Raw genomic sequence first — 6,215 nt, 5'->3', positions numbered from 1 at the left:
ATCGACACCGTATCAGCCCTTGTGTCTCAGCAGCGTCAGTTAGCATGCGTCCCAGAAGGAAGCTAACATGCTACAGTAAATCAAAAAGTAAATTTATTTTGATTATTTCACATTTTTAGTAAATATTTCAAGATGTCATTATTTCACAATTTAAATATTTTTTTTCACCGTTTGTTTTTCCTTAATTATTTATGAACTAAGGTCTTTTTTTATTGACTCGGACAACAAAAAAAAAATACTGCAGTATTTGTGAAAGTACTGACTATTATTTACTTACTTTAGTCGGAGTGGAACTTTATTTTGAAATGTCAAGACAATCTACAGGAAGTTCACTTAATGAAACATTTTCTACTTTATTTTTACAACCTCTTCAGGGTTTAAGTCCATAACGGAAAAAATGAAGTAAAAATAAATACAGTAAAAAAAAAAAATTAATAAAAAATGGGAAAAAACTGATTAAATAATAAAGTAAAAAAAAACCCGAATACAACATTTTTAAGAATAAAAACTGAGGTCCAAAAATAAAATGAAAAAATTAAAATAAAAAATATAATAAATAAAATCCCCCAAAAAGAAAAGAAAAAACAAAAACAATTAGTAAAGTCCAAATAAAAATGAATGAAAAAAAAAAAAAAAAAAAAAACTAAATGCACAAATGGTCCAAAAAGAAAAAAAATGTTAAAATAACAATGGTAAAAAAATAGTTTAAAAAGAACATATACACTTTAAAGAAATACAAAACAAATGATAAAATAAATAATTGACATACAAAAACAAATTAAGAAATAAAAAAATATTTTAAAGTGTCCAAAAATAAAATAAAAAACTAAATACAATAATAAAATAGATTACGAATATGAATAAAAGTCAGAAAAGAAAATTAATGAAAAATTCATATTAAATCAAATAAACTAAATAAAATAGAACAATTTACGTCCAAAAATAAAAGAAAACAACTAAATAAATAAAGTCCAAAAATAAAAAATAAATGTAAAATAAATGATAGTTCATAAATAAAAACCCATAAAATAAAATACATAAACAATAGGAAAAAATATTTAAATCACAACAAAGTCCAAAAAATAAACTAAATACACATTTTTCAAGAATAAAAAAACAAAAGAAAACAAATAAATAAAATAATATTAAAAATAAATAAAAAACATTCAAAAATCAAATCATTAAAAAATGACGGTAAAAAATAATAAAATCAAATGAAAATAAGAATAAAATAAAATTCAAAAATTAAAAAAAATAAATGACAAATAAAATGAAATAAAAACTAAATCCACATATAATTAAAGTCCAAAAAGAAGTTGAGTGATTTGAAATATTTATTGATATATTTCATTGATCATCAACATTTCACACGCAGCAAACTGACTCACTACACTAACATTTCACTCACTCATTCATTCACTGTCAAAATAAAAGTACTACCATCAGTTATCTGTCAAAATAAAAGTACTACCATTAGTTGACAAACTAAAAGTACTACTATTAGTTGACTTTGAAACTAAAAGTACTACTATTAGTTGACTTTCAAACTAAAAGTACTACTATTAGTTGACTTTCAAACTAAAAGTACTACTATTAGTTGCCTTTCAAACTAAAAGTACTACTATTAGTTGACTTTCAAACTAAAAGTACTACCATCAGTTACCTGTCAAAATAAAAGTACTATCATTAGTTGACTTTGAAACTAAAAGTACTACTATTAGTTGACTTTGAAACTAAAAGTACTACTATTAGTTGACTGTCAAACTAAAAGTACTACTATTAGTTGACTTTCAAACTAAAAGTACTACCATTAGTTGACTGTCAAACTAAAAGTACTACCATTAGTTGACTTTCAAACTAAAAGTACTACGTTGATTGACTGTGAAACTCTTGCGTTTTTCAGAAAAAAATCTACAGATAATTTTTCTATTTCAGTGCTTTCGCCTCGATAATAAATTGTGCTCTTATTGTTGGGAACAAATTCATCAAAATATATATTTTTGTTTCGGTTTCGACGACATGAGTGACGATACTGAACTAGCGATACCGCCGATACCAGATCTCAGTTATCATTTTGATTATTTTGTGCTTTTAATATGGTGCCGAGTCTCCGAATCTGTGAGTTTTAGTTGTAACGCTACATAATGAGCTACACAGCTAGCCTAAGCCGTTAGCATGTGCACAATAAAATGCTAACACTTAGCATTTGTGCTAACATTTCAAGTAACATAGCTGTATGGCTGCGGAAATAGTGTAAAATTGGATGAAAAAGTTAGCATGCTTAAGTTAGCTTGCTAACAGTTAACAAGTGTCACGTACCAAGTTATATAACTGTTGTAAATGGTTGCCAAAGGAGCGCAAAAAGTTAGCATGTTAATTTTATCATGCTAGCAGGCTTACATTAGCATGTTTCACATAGCAAGTTATATGACTAAGGTGTATGGCTGGGGAATTAGCAAAAAATTAAATAAAGTTAGCATGTTAATCCTAGTATTTTAGCAGGCTAACATTACATGCTAACAGTTAACAAGTGTCACATACCAAGTTATATGACTCTCGGGTAAACAGTTGCAAAATTTGATTTTTTTTAAAAAGCTAGCACTTTAATGATAGCATGCTAACGTAAATATGCTAACAGCATGCTTCACATACCAAGTTATATGACTGTAAGGTGTATGGCTGCAGAATCTGAGAAAAAAGTGCAAAATGTGCAAAAAAAAAATTAGCACTTTAATATTAATGTTAGCATGCTAACAGTTAACAAGTGTCAAATTCCAAGTTATATGACTGAAGGTGTATGGCTGCAGAAATAGAGAAAAAGTGTAAAATTGGATATAAGAGTTAGCATGCTTAAGTTAGCTTGCTAGCATGCTATCATTTGCATGCTAACAGTTAGCAAGCGTCACATACCAAGTGATACGACTCTGTGGTAAATGGTTGCGAAGGGAGCGCAAAAAGTTAGCATGCTAATTTTACCATGCTAGCAGGCTAACTTTAGCATGCTACCAGTTAGCATGTGTCACATACCAAGTTAAATGACTAACGTGTATAGCTGGGGAATTAGCCAAAAAGACAAAAATTAAAGTTAGCATGTTAATCCTAGTATTTTAGCAGGCTAACATTACATGCAAGCAGTTAACAAGTGTCACTTACCAAGTTATATGACTCTCGGGTAAACAGTTGCAACATTTTTTTTTTTTTTTAAGTTAGCACTTTAATGAAAGGATGCTAACGTAAATAGGCTAACAGCATGCTTCACATACCAAGTTATATGACTGTAAGGTGTATGGCTGCAGAATCTGAGAAAAAAGTGCAAAATGTGCAAAAAAAAATTAGCACTTCAATATTAATGTTAGCATGCTAACAGTTAACAAGTGTCAAATTCCAAGTTATATGACTATAAGGTGTATGGCTGCAGAAATAGAGAAAAAAAAGTGTAAAATTTGATATAACAGTTAGCATGCTTAAGTTAGCTTGCTATCATTTGCCTGCTAACAGTTAACAAGCGTCACATACCAAGTGATACGACTCTGAGGTAAATGGTTGCGAAGGGAACGCAAAAAGTTAGCATGCTAATTTTACCATGCTAGCAGGCTAACTTTAGCATGCTACCAGTTAGCATGTGTCACATACCAAGTTAAATGACTAACGTGTACAGCTGGGGAATTAGCCAAAAAGACAAAAATTCAAGTTAGCATGTTAATCCTAGTATTTTAGCAGGCTAACATTACATGCTAGCAGTTAACAAGTGTCACGTACAAAGTTATATGACTCTCGGGTAAACGGTTGCAAAATTAGATTAAAAAAAAAAAACCTAGCACTTTAATGATAGCATGCTAACGTAAACGTGCTAACAGCATGATTCACATACCAAGTTACATGACTAAGATGTATGGGTGCAGGATTCGAGAAAAAAGTGCAAAAAAAGGTAGCATTTTGATGTTAATGTTAGCACGCTGACAGTTAGCAAGTGTCAAATTCCAAATTATATGACTATAAGGTGTATGGCTGCGGAAATAGAGAAAAAAAAGTGTAAAATTTGATGAAAGAGTTAGCATGCTGAAGTTAGCTTGCTAGCATGCTATTGTTTGCATGCTAACGGTAAACGTCACGCACCAAGTTATACGACTCTGGGGTAAACTGTTGCGAAAGGAGCGCAAAAAGGTAGCATTCTAATTTTACCATGCTAGCAGGCTAACATTAGCACGCTACCAGTTAGCATAGCAAGTTATATGACTGTAAGGTGCATGGCTCGGGAATTAGCAAAAATACAACTTTTTACGAATGTGCGGACACTTTAGTTCCTGAATATTTGCACCGAGTATCGTCGGTATCGCCAGTAGCAGCCTGGACTGGACTTGGTATCGGATCGGTAAGACAAGCAGTGGTATGGCACATGACTAGGGGACATTTGTCCTAATGTCGGTCTTGTTTACACAGCATATACAAATGTAACACAACCTAAGCCCCGCCTCCAACCTCATTTGAATATATGACAGTTGATCTGCCGCCATTTCGTGGACAACGGCACAGTATTTTTACATGTGACCCAATCCAGACAGCCTCTTTCCACTCGGCGCAAAAAAACCAACACAGAAAGTCAAACCAGGAGTGGTCTCACCAAGACCTTGGTCACAGTCCAACCGGGAGTGGTCTCACCAAGACCTTGGTCACAGTCCAACCAGGAGTGGTCTCACCAAGACCTTGGTCACAGTCCAACCGGGAGTGGTCTCACCAAGACCTTGGTCACAGTCCAACCGGGAGTGGTCTCACCAAGACCTTGGTCACAGTCCAACCGGGAGTGGTCTCACCAAGACCTTGGTCACAGTCCAACCGGGAGTGGTCTCACCAAGACCTTGGTCAAAGTCCAACCGGGAGTGGTCTCACCAAGACCTTGGTCACAGTCCAACCGGGAGTGGTCTCACCAAGACCTTGGTCACAGTCCAACCGGGAGTGGTCTCACCAAGACCTTGGTCACAGTCCAACCAGGAGTGGTCTCACCAAGACCTTGGTCACAGTCCAACCAGGAGTGGTCTCACCAAGACCTTGGTCACAGTCCAACAAGGAGTGTTCTCACCAAGACCTTGGTCACAGTCCAACCAGGAATGGTCTCACCAAGACCTTGGTCACAGTCCAACCAGGAGTGGTCTCACCAAGACCTTGGTCACAGTTCAACCAGGAGTGGTCTCACCAAGACCTTGGTCACAGTCCAACCAGGAGTGGTCTCACCAAGACCTTGGTCACAGTCCAACCAGGAATGGTCTCACCAAGACCTTGGTCACAGTCCAACCAGGAGTGGTCTCACCAAGACCTTGGTCACAGTCCAACCAGGAGTGGTCTCACCAAGACCTTGGTCACAGTCCAACAAGGAGTGTTCTCACCAAGACCTTGGTCACAGTCCAACCAGGAATGGTCTCACCAAGACCTTGGTCACAGTCCAACCAGGAGTGGTCTCACCAAGACCTTGGTCACAGTTCAACCAGGAGTGGTCTCACCAAGACCTTGGTCACAGTCCAACCAGGAGTGGTCTCACCAAGACCTTGGTCACAGTCCAACCAGGAATGGTCTCACCAAGACCTTGGTCACAGTCCAACCAGGAGTGGTCTCACCAAGACCTTGGTCACAGTCCAACCAGGAATGGTCTCACCAAGACCTTGGTCACAGTCCAACCAGGAGTGGTTTCAACAAGACCTTGGTCACAGTCCAACCAGGAGTGGTCTCACCAAGACCTTGGTCACAGTCCAACCAGGAGTGGTTTCACCAAGACCTTGGTCACAGTCCAACCAGGAGTGATTTCACCAAGACCTTGGTCACAGTCCAACCAGGAGTGGTTTCACCAAGACCTTGGTCACAGTCCAACCAGGAATGGTCTCACCAAGACCTTGGTCACAGTCCAACCAGGAATGGTCTCACCAAGACCTTGGTCACAGTCCAACCAGGAGTGGTCTCACCAAGACCTTGGTCACAGTCCAACCAGGAGTGGTCTCACCAAGACCTTGGTCACAGTCCAACCAGGAGTGGTCTCACCAAGACCTTGGTCACAGTCCAACCAGGAGTGGTCTCACCAAGAACTTGAAAGCACTCCAAGTCCAAAGACAGGATGACAACATACACACAGACAGGAAATACACTCACACAAACAGGAAGTTGATGAACACATGAAGTATTTAGTTTCTTCACATCCTGAAGGATTTTTGGCACAAACGAGATCCACG

This window comes from Nerophis ophidion, linkage group LG28 (genome assembly GCF_033978795.1).
Source record: "Nerophis ophidion isolate RoL-2023_Sa linkage group LG28, RoL_Noph_v1.0, whole genome shotgun sequence".
NCBI lineage: Eukaryota > Metazoa > Chordata > Actinopteri > Syngnathiformes > Syngnathidae > Nerophis > Nerophis ophidion.
This window is presented reverse-complemented; position numbering follows the sequence as displayed.